The 15,705-nt window shown below is 41.5% G+C and overlaps 1 pseudogene across 1 annotated transcript; it reads right to left on the bottom strand.

Moving 5' to 3' along the window:
* Window positions 1–11,946: 11,946 nt before the first annotated feature.
* Window positions 11,947–12,122, bottom strand: LOC308431896 (DNA-directed RNA polymerases I, II, and III subunit RPABC4-like; annotated as a pseudogene). The gene has a single exon. The product of its transcript is annotated as a DNA-directed RNA polymerases I, II, and III subunit RPABC4-like (transcript).
* Window positions 12,123–15,705: the final 3,583 nt, after the last annotated feature.

Here is a 15,705-nt window from a genome sequence, read left to right as displayed (position 1 = left end):
TGTCCAGCGGAGTTACAGAAGATGGTGAGATGGCTCAGTAAAGGCTCTTGCAAGACTGATGATTGAAAAGTTCTAAGTTCGAGCCCCAGAACTCCCATAAAAGTACAATAGTCTCCACATAATTGTCCTCTTGATGGCTGAAAGCATGCTGTAGCAATGGTGCCCACAAGCACATATTAATAATAAAATAATGTGAACAAAATAAAGTATGCAGCCAAGAATCCTGGTACTTGGGAGGTTGAGAGAGGAGGACAGTGAGATATAAAGGCCATCATGAACTGCTTGTGAGGTTCTGTCTCAAAAACAAAAAGTAAAGTGCTGGCCTACCATGCAGAGGGTCCTGTGTTGGACCACCTCGCCAATGGCACTAGGCCTGTGACCTTAGTGCTCCAGAGTTGAGGGTCAGGACTTCAGGATTATCCTTGCTTCAGTTTAGTTCCCATAAGATCCTGTCTCAAAATCACAAGCCATTGGATATTTGGCAAAGATGGTGGTACATGCCTGTGATCCAATACTTGGGAGGAGGAGGCAGGATGCCCAGTGTTCAAGGCTATCTTCAACTATGCTGAAAATTCTGGGCTAGCCTGGCCTACCCAAGACCCTATATCAAAACAAAACAACAGCAAACAAATATATATAAGAATAGCCTTCACTTAGCTAGTTCTGCTATACTCAGAGAGACCAGGCTGACCCACAGGCATCTGAGTTTTCCTTTTCTGACTTGGAATTTCTCTTGGGTTAATGTTTATCAAGATCAGTCAGACAAGCATACATGTATACATCTGCTAATCCCAGCAGTTAGGAGGCAGAAGCAAGAGAAATGTTGTAAATTCAAGGTCAGCCTGGTCAACATAGTGAGTGAGGTCCAGCCCAAAGTCTCAAAAAAAAATTAACCAGTAGTCTATAAATTTCATGTTTGCTTTTGAAAGCATTACCTACAGTCAGCTGGGTAGTGATAGCACACACCTTTAATTCTAGCACTCAGGAGGCAAAGGCAGGTGATTCTCTGAGTTTGAGGCCAGCCTGGTCTACAGAGTAAATTCCAGGAGAGAGCCAGTCCCAAAGTAGTATGTTGGGAAAAGGTAGAATTCATGTGCAAGGCCCCACACCTGACCTACTAAACCATAGAAATCCAAAGCTCAAATAGAATCCTTTTGACTATAGGTGTTGGGATTCTATAAACTCCACTCCACAGTTACCTGGTAACAGCCAGGTATGCTCTGCCCCACAGTTACCTGGCACTATAAAAGGGGCTGCTTGCCTCCTCCTCCTTCTTTTCTGTCTCTCTCTTAATCTCTTGCTCTCTCTTCCCATTCCTTCCTTCCCCCCTCCACGTGCTCATGGACGGCCTCTACTTCTTTACTCCCTTTTAACTCCCCTCCTCATGCCCTAGATAAACTCTATTCTATACTATACTGTCGTGTGGCTGGTCCCTCAAGAGGCATCCCCCTTACCCCCATACCTCATCACACCTCTACAGAACACACCCTCCCCCACTCTCTTTTATCTTTTTTCTAACAATAGGTAATCTCTCTCTCTCTCTCTCTCTCTCTCTCTCTCTCTCTCTCTCTCTGTGTGTGTGTGTGTGTGTGTGTGTGAAAGAGAGAGGGGGGATTTCTCTGTATAGCCCTTGTTGTCCTTGAATGCTCTCTGTAGACCACGCTGTCCCCAAACTCACAGCAATCCTGCCTACCTCTGCCACCCAAATGTTGGGATTAAAGATATGGGCCACCTGACTCAACACTTCTTACAGAGAGTACTAATATCTTTTTCCTGTAGACTGCTTTGAACCATCTAACATTTTAACTCCAAGATGATGGGTTTTGTGTCTTGGATTGCTTTCATTTTTCCACATCTGTATTTCATTAATGAGGCTCTTATTTTATTTTTTTAGAACAAACACAGTGAATTCTTAGAATGCTGTCTCTGGTAATTTATTGGGATCCAATAGAGAAATTAGATCAAGCCTCTTACTTCCTAGGACTGTAATGGAGATTACATCAGGATTAGTAATGCATTTAGCACAGTGTCAATATATAAAAACACAAAAATGTTAAACAGATGAAAAGTTATTTTGTTCCTGACTTTTCTGGAACTCACTCTATAGACCAGGCTGGCCTGGAATTCAGAGATGTACCTGCCTCTGCCTCCTGAGTGCTGGGATTAAAGGCATCCATCCCCACCTTCAGGAGAAAACAAGTAAGTGATTCACAAATATCCTCCTGGTTAGTATTAACAGATTGTTATTAGGGGCTGGTGAGATGGATTAGTGGGTAAGGATTCTTACCTGCCAATCATGAGCACCCAAATTCAATCCCAGGAACCCACATAATAGAAAGAGAAAACTGACTCCTTTAGATTGTCCTGTGACTTCAGTGTGGGTCCAATGACACACACGGGGACACATACACACACATACACATAAACCCATATATACACAGACCCCCCCCCCACAGACACACTTGGGTACACACACATACACACAAACCCATATACACATAGACCCCCCTCACAGACACATACATACATACACAAAAACACACACAGACACACATAGAGACTCACACTAAATAAATTGAAAGAAGCAAACAAAGCATTATTAGTTGAGACTTGACCTAGTAGCATATGCCTATAACCCCAGCATTTGGAAGGTAAGGGCAGGAGAATTGGGAGCCCCAGAGCAGTCTTAATTAAATATAAAATTCAGGAGGCCAACCTGGATTGAATGAGACTCTATCTCAAAAACAACAAACAAAAAAAGTAATATAATAAAAGTAATAAACTAATCCAACAAGCACCTCCCAAGCATGATAATTTAAATGGAGCAGTGAAAAACATTTTCTTGAGGGTTAACAAGAATTCCAGGATGAAATGAATTGATCTATAGCTATTTTGCTTAATATTGTAAGGTTTCAGTTTCAAATTACAATCAATAAAGACATTTCTCTTTTGAATCTAATTTGATATCTAATTACAATATTGAATATTTTGAAATTTAGAGAGTAAGGTCTTATTTATACAAGATGGAAATGAAAGACCAGGATAAATCTTGACCCCCTAACAGGTAAAGTAGAAGACCCCTAGCAGGTAGAGTAGAGCCAAAAATGTAGGACAGCAGGTTCAGTGACTCTGTTTCAGGAACTGACTGACCATAAAAACATAAAAGTTAAATAACACATCATAAACAATCTTGAGAAACTGGATGTTCCCCTCACGATTCTTCACTGGTAATTTTCACCTTATAGGCAATCTTGAGCAACCAGGTATTTCCCTTCTTCACTGATATTTTTGGTATTCTCCAATGACGCACTCGCCCCCCCGCCCCCCGTGGTTTATTTCCTGTAAAACCCCCATCTCCCAGCCTCTTAGAGTCAGACTCCTCTACTCCTGCGTGGGATATGAGTCTCCACCCCAGTGCGCTGGTTAATAAAAAACCTCATGTAATTGCAGCAAGGACAGTCTCTCGTGAGTTCTTGGGGGGTCATGTTATCCTGAGACTTGACTGAGGGTCTCCCCTCTGCGGGGGTCTTTCAGAAATATCTTTCACATAAAATATAAATGCAATCATTTTTAGTTGAGCTGAAATTATGTGTGGTGTAGGCCTGTAATATAAACTACATAGGGGATTGAATCATGAACATCCCAAATTCAAGGTCTGCCTGAGCTACAGAGTTCAAGGACAGTCTGGGCAAGTTGGGGAGACCCTGTCTCAAACTAAAAAGAAGATTGGGGACCTACTTCCATGTAGGCCCAGGTTTTGAGAAGGAGAAAACAGGATGGGTTTAAGCAGAATGTGAAGCATTAAAGTAGTTAAAAAAGAAACAAACCCGAAAACCCATGCTGATTCGATTCTGTCCAATTGTCCCAGGCTAAAGCCCTCTGGGAAGAGGGAACCTCATCTGAGAAAATCTCTCCCTTGAACTGATGTGTAGGAAAGCCTGTGGGGAAACTTCCTTGAGATTGAGGGGGGAGGGCCTGGCCCTTCCTCGGCTTTCACCTTGGCAGGTAGGTTGTCCAGGGTTGTATTAAAATGCAAACTGAGCGAACTATGGGGGTGGGGGGCAAGCTAGTAGGCAGCATTCTGTCCCGCATCTGCACTGTTCCTGCCTCCAGATTCTAGCCCTGAGGTCTGGCTTCCCTTCCTGAGGGACTATAAACTGTAAAATAATAATAGTAGTAGTAGTAATAATAATAATAATAATAATAATGATATAATAATAATAATAATTAATAATAATAAAAGCTCCTTTTCCCCCAAGTTGCTTTGGTCGTGGTGTTTACCATAGCATTAGAAAGTAAACTAAAAAACAGTACATTTAGTTGTTTTTCAAGACAGAATCTTGTTATGTAACCCAGACTGGCCTCGAACTCAGTTTTCTTGAAATGGTGCCTGAAAGTTGGAATTATAGGAATGTACCAATATATACCTGGTTATTTTCTACTTCCTGATACATTTGTTTTAAACTAATTAAGACTTAATATTCTTAAAAGGTGTTTAGTTTCAGACTTGGGGACAAGGGACTGAGGTGCATATGTTACATACCAAAGCAGAACTGGCCTCCAGGTTCTCCCAGCATCCCTCAGTCTCTACCTGGCACCCACTGCCCCAACCCTAAACTTCCCAGCCTGGGGGCTGGGCTGCCTTCTCCAAGAGGCTCTTCTCTATATACTCCAGTGTGGGGCGCCGCCCGCACATTCTCCATTACAAGATGGCGCTGATATCCGGCTGGAGTTAGCAGTAAACAAGCCATGTGCGCACGTGCTGGGTAACTTTCCACTTCTTGAGCTCTGCCTCTTCCATGGCGTCATAGGGCCTGATGAGTTTCAACCAATCAGGGGGCTCCGCGTCCAAGGCAAGGACTGATCCCTTTATAAGGGGACGGGCTAGATAGTTCCGCCCCCCTCTCGTTGGTCCCTCTCGGTGTTCTCATTCGTGGTCTGGTTCGTGGGCTCGTCCGTCTTGTTCGTCTTGTTCGTCTTCTTGGATTTCTTGGTCTTCTTCGTCTTTTCGTCACATGGAGCAAGTACTGGTTCTCGAGAGCAATAAAGTTTACCGCAGAAGGATTCTATTTCGTGTGCCGCGTCGTTCTTGCAGGCGAGATGGTTGCGCGGGACACTCCAGACATTTTGGTTTCTCCTTTTCCCTCTTCTCTTCCTCTCCCTATGCACATGTGTTCTCTCTCTCTCTCATCTTTCCTGTGTGTATATATATATACACACATACACACACATATATACATATATATACACATACATACACACATATACATATATATACACACACACATATATACATATACACATACACACATATACATACACACACATATATATACACACACACACATATACATGCACACACACATATACATACACACACACACACACACACACACACACACACACATATATATATATATATATATATATATATATATATATATATATATATATATATACTTTCTGCTACTGATTCAGCCTATTGGATGGTGCTGTTCAGGATGTTTCTTCCACCCTTGGTTAAACCACTTTGGAAACTTTGCCATAGATATACTAAATATATATGTAAAGAGCTAAGCGTCCATAGCCACATATAGTGAAAGAACTGTAGTGTGTGTGCGAGTGTGTGTGCGTGTGTGCCTTTTAGACAATTCTATTAAATGAGTCACACTCAAAATATAGTACAAGTAATGCTGATTCAGGAGTGGGAGCTGAGACAGGAAAATCCCTGGAGCTCTGGGCAATACAATAATACCCTGACTTAAAACAAGCAACAGCAAGAAAAATTACAGTATATATATATAGAAAAAGAAACAGAGTCTAAGCAGCTGTATTTTCCTCTCAGTGACTCATTAAGCCCCAGAGGAAAATTTCTGTAGGTGCCTTGTAACTTTTTTGGCCATCATTTGGGTAGCAAAAAGTCCCCAGAACACGTGTTTCCAATAATAGTTTCGTGTCTGTAGTCCCATTGTTCAGTTCATCGAATAAACCCAACGTATGAATTGGCACTTGTCTCTAGCTCAGTTCTGCCTCCACCATGATCAGAGCTCAGGCCTTTCTCTTATCCTGCCTACTACCTGATACCCAAGCAACTCTGGCTCTTTGGAAGAAGCAGAGAGAAGAAAAAGGTCTTATTTGATTGACAATCAGGCAGCCCCTGGTGCAGGTACTAAGAGCTGCGGATTCTTACTCTCTATCCTTTTTTTTTTTTAATTTTTTTATGTTTACAGATCTTTTGCCTGCGTGTGTGACTGTGCACCCCAGAACCCGGAAGACAGCGCTCCATCTCCTGGAGCTGCGGTTAATATGTGTGTGCTGAAAACCAAACTCGGATCCTCTGGAAAAACAGCTAGTGCTCTTAACTATGAAGCCATCTCTCCAGGACCTCCTCCTCCTCCTATGACTTCTCAGAGATGTCCCAACTAGGAGCTTCCAGGTGCTATAGCTGATGGGCTTCTCCCCAGCGGGCTACTCATATTCCTAGCCTTCATCATGTGTCCTGTGGTGAATTAGTTACTCTTCTTACTGTGACCAAACACCTGCCAAGAAGCATCCTAAGAGGGGAATGGTTTGCTTTGGCTCACAGCCCTGGGGATAGATAGAGTTCATCGCCCTGGGAAGGGAAGGCAGCAGGCGCCTGATGTAACCAGTCTGCATCTGCAGTCAGGCCACAGAGATGAGCTGATACTTTCCGCTACCGATTCAGCCTATTGGACGGTGCTGCCTGTGTTCAGGATGTTTCTTCCATCCTTGGTTAAGTCACTTTGGAAACGTTGTCATGGACACGGTAAGTATGTGTGTGTACTGGAGCATTTCTCCACATTTCTCCCTGCTTCTCCTCCTTCCTCTTCTTTGTCGCCTGGGACAGTTTTATGTCTATTTTGATATCATATATACATGCATTATTTTAGGAATCCACATAAAATCTAAAAACCAGACCATCTAAACGGCTTAATGATAAAGATACTTGCTCCAAGCCTAATGACATGAGTCCAGTCATCGGGACCATATGGTAGAAAGAACTGACTCTTGCTTTCTTGCTGGTTGTCCTCTGACCTTCACGTGCTTACTGTGTGTCCTAGTCAGGGTTCTATTCCTGCACAAACATTGTGACCAAGAAGCAAGTTGGGGAGGAAAGGGTTTATTCAGCTTACACTTCCACATTGTTGCTTATCACTGAAGGAAGTCAGGACTGGAACTCAAGCAGGTCAGGAAGCAGGACCTGATGCAGAGGCCATGGAGAGATGTCACTTATTGGCTTGCTTCCCCTGGCTTGCTCAGCCTGCTTTCTTATAGACCCCAGGTCTACCAGCCCAGGGATGGCACCACCTACAATGGGCTGGGCCCTCCCCCTTTGATCACTAGTTGAGAAAATGCCTTACAGCTGAATCTCATGGAGGCATTTCCTCAACTGAGGCTCCTTTCTCTGTGATAACTCCAGCTTGTGTCAAGTTGACACTAAATTAGCCAGTACACTTTGGTACCTGAGCCATGGTAGGCACATTCACACACACACACACACACACACGTTTTAAAAATAAAGCCTGATATTTGTCTTTCTGAGACTGGTTTAGTTAATTTCCATACGATGACAAAAGATCATCAATAGGACTGAAAACAATTCCATTGTGTATATGTGTTCCTTTGCTGTTAGTACAGCTGAGGGGTGTTGTACAGGCAGAGACCCTGTTTTCACAGCCTCTTAAGTATCAGTTGATGCAGATGTGGATTTGTTGATTCTGTTCTGAATAGCAGACAGATGGTGCTGGAGGTGATCTACCTGCTGAGCTCAGATTCAGACTATCAAACTGAAGGCCTACCGTTCGCAGTTGGTGGATTCAGTATGTTCCTGGTCATGCAGGACCCAGCTTTCTTTCTCTGTGCAAATTCACTGAGCCTAGCATCCCACCACCTAGGCTTTTTGGCTAGTCAACACCTGGCCCCCTTGCTCTCCACAGCTGCCTTCCAGGGTTATCTCTGTGGAACAGATTGAATCAGGTTACTGGTTTGTGGTTATTCCCTGCCTGAAGCCCCCATGCCATCTCAATTTTACACAATAATTTTTGTCTCAGGAGGGCATATAACCATTGCTCTCCAAGTCATATAAACTAACAACAAAACCGGATTCCTCTCCTATGCTGATTTATCTGCTGGAAAAACAAACAAACAAAACAAACCCACACCTGGACTGGAGGCTTGTGAGGGCTGTGGGCTTGTCCTGTAGGGAGACCTACCCACCTTTCCACCAAGGCTGGCTTACCTTTCAGATGATGTTCTCCCTATACTAGGGGTGTGTGTGAGTGTGTGTGTGTGTGTGTGTGGTGTGAGTGGTGTGAGTGAGTGTGTGATGTCCTGTAGGAAATACCTACCCATCTTTCCACCAGATGATGTTCCCCCTACACCAGGGTTGTGTGAGTGTGTGTCTCAGAGTCTCTGGAGATGTGATTGGCAGGCTCACTTCTTTTTGGTCTCTTCAAGCCAGTGTTTTTCTCCAGGTATTCAGGTGTCCTGAAAGCACCTTTGTGAAATTCTAAAGCTCCTCCTGCTGTTCATCTTTGGAAGAGAGTATGTTTCCCTTTATTCTGACTCTTCTCCTTCTCTTAGTCACACAGAAGCATTTTGTAGTCTGAACCCTGAAAGTCATGGAAAGGAGTTGGAAGGAGTAGAGGGAGGGGAAACTGTAATCAGGATATATTATGTGAGAAAAAAATCTACTTCAGTACAAGGAAAAATAACAAATAAGTAAACCCTTTATTTTGTAAGTTGCCTTGGCTAGGTTTTTTTTTTTTTTTTTTTTTGAGAACTTTTTGGGTTTAAGCTGTTGGGGCAAAGACACCCCAAAAGTCCAAGGAAAACCCTCAAGGATGACTGAGTCTTCTCTGCAGACAAATCCCCTCTTCAGGCCACTTTAATGTCAAGCCTTCTATAACCACAAAATCCATTAAGACTTCTGCATTAGTGATTATTTAGTTGTTGCTATAAAACACCACAGACAAGGCTACTTACAAAAGAAAGGGTTTATTTTTATTTATTTATTTTTCTTTTGCTGAAATAGATTTTGTTTTCCTTACATAATATATCCTAATTACTGAAGGCTGGAGAGATGGCTCAGCAGTAAAGCTTGCTGGCTGTCCCAAAGGTCCTGAGTTCAATTCCAAACACCCATATGGCAGGTCACGACCGTCTATAACCAAGGTCCTGTGAGATCCAATGCCCTCTTCCAGTATACAGGTATACATAAAGACAAAACAACCAAATACATAACTAAATAAATCTTGAAAAATTATGTATATGTATGTATGTATGTGTGTGTGTGTGTGTGTGTGTGTATGTATGTATGTATTATAGTTTCCCTCCCCTCTATTTACCCCAACCTCTCCTTCTCTCCTTGCATCTGGATCCTACCCCTTTCTGTCTCTCACTGGAAAACAAACAGGCTTCCAAGGAATAATAATATAATACGGTAAAAAAACAAAAACAAAAACCAAAAAACCCTAATACATAAGACTTGGACAAAATAACCAGAAAATTGCACAAGAGAGAGCCAAAAAAGACAGAGCCTTACTGGTTCGCACACTCAGGAAGCCCATAAAATACTAATCTGGAAGCTATAAATAAAGTAAAAATAAATAATAAGAAGAAAAATTTAAAAAGAAAAAGAAAAGCCCTGACAGGACACTATTTGACAAGGAACCTCCAAAGATGCCATTTAGTTTGTTTTTTGTTGTTGTTGTTTGTTTGTTTGTTTTGCTGTCTTCTGCTGGGCACACAGCTGACCTTTAAGAGTACTTTGCTTTCCCAGTGAGATGCCCTTGAAGAAAACTAAGATTTCACTTGCATGTAGTTATCAATTGGAGATGACCTCTCAGTTGAGGATGGGCACGTGTCTACTTCTCCTCCAGCTACAGGACTCCGTCTGGTACAGCCCAGGGTAGGCTCTGTGCCTGCTGCCTCAGTCTCTGTGAGCTCATCTGTGTATGGACTCAAGAGTGATAAGTCATTTCTCTGTCCGTGAAATGAGCTAGTTCAAGCCAGATTAGATTATACTAAATGCTGGTTTATTGGGAAGCTGATCTCTGGTGAGGTCACCGTGTCCCTAATGACTGAGGCAGAGAGAAGAGGAGGAGGAAGGAGGAAGGAAGAGGAAGGAGGAGGAGGAGGAGAGAGAGAGGGAGGGATGAAGAGAGAGAAGGGAGAGAGAGAGAGAGAGAGAGAGAGAGAGAGAGAGAGAGAGAGAGAGAGATTGAGAGAGCACAAAATGTCTGGATTATATAGGGAAGAGTCCTCTGGGGGAAGGGCAGCCCAACCCCAGGGACTGAAGGACGCTGAAGAACCTGCCAGGTCTGCTTTGGTGTGTACAATATGTACCTCAGTTCCTTGTCCTTGGGTCTGAAGCCAAACAAGGATTGTGAACTACATGATCACATTGACTCAGAGGGCTTTGTTCACTTGGCATGCTCCATTCCCTCTGCTTCTGCTCCTTCTCCTCCTCTTCCTCCTCCTCCTCCTTCTAAAGGGTTCCCTGAGCCTTGAGGTGAGACATCAGTTTAGAGCTGAGTGTTCCAAGGTCTCTCATTCTCTGCCTAATGTCTGGCTATGGGTCTCTGCATTTGTTCCCATCTGCTACAGGAGGAAGCTTCTCTGATGTCCACTGAGCAGGGCACTCACCTATGAGTGTAGGAGAATGTCATTAGGCATCATTTTTTCTTCTTTTTGTAGAACAGTAGTATTTGCTTTTACCCTAGTTCCCTGGGCTATCTACTCTCAGGTTCTTGGTCACTCAAACTGTCAGGTATGGGTTCCATCTCAAGGAGTGGGCTGTAAGTCAAACCAGATATTGGTTGATTGGTTGCTCTCTCAAGCTTTGTACCACTATTACACTAGCATATCTTGCAGCCAGAACACCACTGTAGATCAAAGGGTTTGTGGCTGGCTTAGTACTTACACTTCTCCTTTGGTAGCATGCAGAGAACCTTCCTGTATCAAAGATGCTAGCATCGGGGGTGAAGGCTCTATCTAGATACCAGTTCAACGTCTTCATGTCCTATGAGTTGTGTAAATGTTGTCTTTAGCAATGGGGCCTTGCCATCAGTTTGTTATTTATTAATAACCTATAGTCTTAATAACAGCTTAGAGTTTTGGGGGGTTCCCATGGGACCCCTTTGGCCAACAACTCAATTAGCTGTAACCCATTCTCCGTGCTGAACATGGTGACAAGCAATGACTAGTTGGGGCTCTGTCTCCTCATTATTTAACAACTTCATTTAGATTGCTTTCATATATGTATTATATCCATCCATACACATACACATATATATATTTATATATATCTTCTATTAGGTTTCCATGTTACCCCTTAAATAACCCTTAATTTATCTGTTTCTTCCCACATTGTTCCCCTTGTCACCCTCTTCCCTCCCCCTCCCCACTTGGTTCTTCCAGTCCAGCTCTCTCTCATCAATCTGTAACTAACCACTCTATTCCCCTTTCTAAGGGAGACCTATTTACCACCCTCAATGCTCCCCATCTAGTCGCTTGCTCTGTGTTTAACTTCTGTGGTTCTATGGATTGTATCTTGGTTGTCATTGATGTAACAGCTAAAATTTATATATAAGTGAGTATATACTATATTGCCTGTCTGAGTCTGAGTTTCCTCTCTCAGGATGATTTTTTTCAAGTTTCATACATTTCATGTGAATTTCATGATGTCATTTTTAAAAAAGATTTATTTTGTGGGGCATTTTTAATCTTCACCATGGGAAGAATTACAAGAACAATAAATTAAGTCATAAGTTGAACCAAAATCTCCTTTATACAAAGTATCAAAATACAATTGCATTTCTAAAATGAAATCATAGGTGTACCGTTGTAGTCATTAACTCAGTTAAATGCTATACATTAAGGAGAAACATCCATGAGGCAAATGTATGGATGTGCTCCCCCATTTCATGGAGCATCAAAAACCACCGATCGTTTAGTCCCTTTCTTGTACATTATCCTGTGTCCACATTCTCTGCATCTGATTGGATCTTGGATTTTATTTCATTTTCCATGTGACATTCTCCATAGGTATGTATCATTGGCCGCTGTTTTGGTGGTTGAACATCTTTCTGGGTGTCCATTGTTGGTACCTCCGAAGCTTGAAGAAGTGTCCCTTTTTTGAGCACACAAAAGCTTCTTCCAGTCCTTAGAAGCAGAGTCACTACCTTATTTATTATATATACTTATTATATATTTACACCGTAGCTGTCTTCGGAAAACCAGAAGAAGGCATTGGATCCTGTTACAGATGGTTGTGAGCCACCATGTGGTTGCTGCGATTTGAACTCAGGACCTCTGGAAGAGTAGTCAGTGCTCTTAACCACTGAGCCATCTTTCCAGCCCATGATATCATTTTTTAAACATCTGTGTCATACCCCATTGTGTAAATATACCACATTTTCTATATCCATTCTTCTGTTGAGGGACATCCAGTGTATTTTCAGTTTCTGGCTATTATGAATAGAGTGGCATGAAATGGTTGAGGAAATGTCTCTGTGGGAGATTGAAGCATCCTTTGGGTAGATGCCCAAGAGTGGTACAGCTGGATCTTGAGGTAGATCAATTCCCATCTTCCTGAGAAACTGCCATACAGATTTCCATAGTGGCTGTACAAGTCTGCATTCCCAACAGCAATGGATGAGTGTTTCCCCTTACTGCACACCCTTGCCAGCAAGAGCTGTCACTTTTTTTTATTGATCTTGGCCATTCTGATGGGAGTAAGATGAGATCTCCAAGTAGTTTTAACTTGTATTTCCCTGATGGCTAAAGATACTGAACATTTTAAGTGTTTCTCAGTCATTTGAGGTTCCTTTTTGGAGAATTCTCTGTTTAGATCTGTACCTCTTTGTGTGTGTGTGTGTGTGTGTGTGTGTGTGTGTGTGTGTGTGTGTAACAGCCACCTCACTTTGTAGACCAGGCTGGCCTTGCCTGCCTGTTTCTGAATGCTGGGATTAAAGGTGTGTACCAACACAGCCTGGCTATTTTACTTCATTTTTAAATTGGGTCATTTGTTTTCTTGATACCTAGATTTCTTTTTTAATTTTTCATATTTTTTGGATATTTGCTCTCTGTCAGATGTATACTTGGTAAAAATCTTTTCCCAGTCTGTAGGCTGCTACTTTGTATGAAAGGCAGTATCCTTTGCCACATAGAAGCTTTTCAGTTTCATGAGGTCTCATTTATTAATTATTGATCTTAGTACCTAGAGTAATACAGTGGTTCTGTTCAGAAAGCCTTTTCCTGTGCCAATGATTACAAGACTATTATCAACTTTTTCTTTTATAGGATTCAGTGTATATGGTTTTATCTTGAGGTCTTTGATCTATTTGGAATTCAGTTTTGTGCAGGGTGATAAATATAGATCTATCTGGATTATTCTCCATGCAACTCTCAAGTTTGACCAGCACAAATTGTTAAAGATGCTGTCTTTCTTTCCAGTGTGCATTTCTGGCTTCTTTATAAAAAGTCAGGTGCCCATGGGTCTGTGGATTTAAGTCTGGGCCTTCAGTTTGATTCCATTGATTCCATTGATCTACAGTATCTGCCAATGTCACAGTGTTCTATTAGCTCTGTAGTAACAACTTGAAATCGGGGGTGGTGCTATGTCTTGAAGTTCTTTTATTATTAGAATTGTTTTAGCTACTCTAGTGTGTGTGTGTGTGTGTGTCCATATGAAACTGAAAATTATCCTTTCAAGATCTGTGAAGAATTGTGTTGTAATTTTTATGAGGTTGCATTTAATCTATAGATTGCTTTTGGTAGGCTGGTCATTTTTACTATGTTAATTATACCGATCCATGAGCATGGATCTTTTCATCTTCTCATATCTTCTTCAATTTATTTTTAGTGCCTTTTTATGATACACATTTTCTACTGATAGTTTATATTATTTGAGGATATGGTGAAAGGTGTTGTTTACTGTTTTTTTTTTTTCTTAGTCTGTCATTTGTATACAGGAGGGCTACTAATTTTTCTGAGTTAATTTTGTATCCTGCTTCTTTGCTGAAAGTGTGCATGAGCTGTGAGAGTTGCCTGGCGACATTTTTAGGGCTACTCATGTATACTATCATATTATCTATCATATTATCTAAATAGTGATACCATGACTTTCCCTTTCAAATCATTTCTGCCTTATTTCCTTCTGTTGTCTTATTGTTCTAGCTAAGACTTCAAGTACTATATTGAATAGATATGGAAAATGTGAACAGCCTTGTACTGCTTTTGATTTTTGTGGAATTGTTTTGAATTTTTCTTCATTTAAGTTGATGTTGGCTATGGACTTGCTGTAAACTTTATGTTGAGGTATGCCCCTTGTATTTCTCATACTAATAGAACTTTTATCATGAAGGGGTATTGGATGTTGTCTAAGGCCTCTGTCTGAGATGATCATGTGATATTTGACTTTTAATTTGTTTATATGGTAGAATACATTTTTCTACTTATGTATGTTGAAACATCCATCCCAGCATCTCTGAGATGAAGCCTTACTTGATCATGACTGATGATCTTTTTGATGTGATCTTGGATTCAGTTTGCAAGTATTTTATTGAGAATTTCTTTGTCATGCTCATTAGGGAAACTGGTGTGGAATTCTCGCTGGGCAGTGATGGCTCATACCTTTATTTCTCTTACTTCGTTGGGTCTTCATGTGGTTTGGCTGTCAGAGTAACTGTGGCCTCATAGAATCAATTTAGCGATGTCGTATCTTTCTATTTTGTGGAATAATTTTGGAGTTTTGGCATTAGCTCTCTTTTGAAAGTCTGGTAGAATTCTGTACTAAAACCATCTTGGTTAGAGGTCAGAAGAGGGAATTAAATAGCCTGTAGCCAGAGTGGTGCTGAGAACCAAACTTGGATGAGCAGACAGTACCCTTAACCTCTCTCAACCTGGAGCCACCTCTCCAGGCCTCAGGATTGATTAGTTGAGATAAGGTCTCTTGTAGCCCAGACTGATCTTCAACTTGTAGCCAAAGGAGACTTTAAACTTCTGATTTTCTGCCTCTACTTCCTAAGTTCTGGGATAGTATACACACATCATCTTACCTTGTTTCTACCATGCTGAAATTGTACTTGGGCCTTGTGGATACGCTTTACCACCTGAGCTATATCCTCAGCCTCCAGATGTTTACTTTAAAAACAAAATTATAAATCAAGAAGAGTAAAGAGTTAATAAAATCATGTAAGTTTCCTTTTTCTTTTTAAAAATTAATTTTTTTAGTGTGTATGTGTGAATCTGTGTATGTGTGAGTCTCTGTGTGTGAATCTGTGTGTGTGTGTGTCTGTCTGTGTGTATTCATACAAGCCACAGTGTATGTGTGAAGATCAGTAGACAAGTTTTAGGGCCTGGGTTCTCTCCTATTTTGTTTTGTTTTTGATGTTTGAATTTCTAAAACTCTTAACTGTGTATGTGTGTGCATGCATGTGCACACATGATGGTAAAGGGGTAGTGCCATGGTCTGCATGTAGAGGCCAGATTTAAGGCTGGGCTTCTCCTACTGTTTCTGCTCCTGTGCTATGCATTCAGGCTTTCTCAAATCTTAGTGTAGGGCTGGGAACACAGATGTGTACTCCACATTCAGACTTATATGCAGGTTCAGGGTTTGAACTTTAGTGGTCAGAACTACATGGCAACAGCTTTTATCAGTCAAGAATCAGGTACATTTTC

This window comes from Micromys minutus (assembly GCF_963924665.1).
Source record: "Micromys minutus genome assembly, chromosome: 17".
NCBI lineage: Eukaryota > Metazoa > Chordata > Mammalia > Rodentia > Muridae > Micromys > Micromys minutus.
This window is presented reverse-complemented; position numbering and strand designations above follow the sequence as displayed.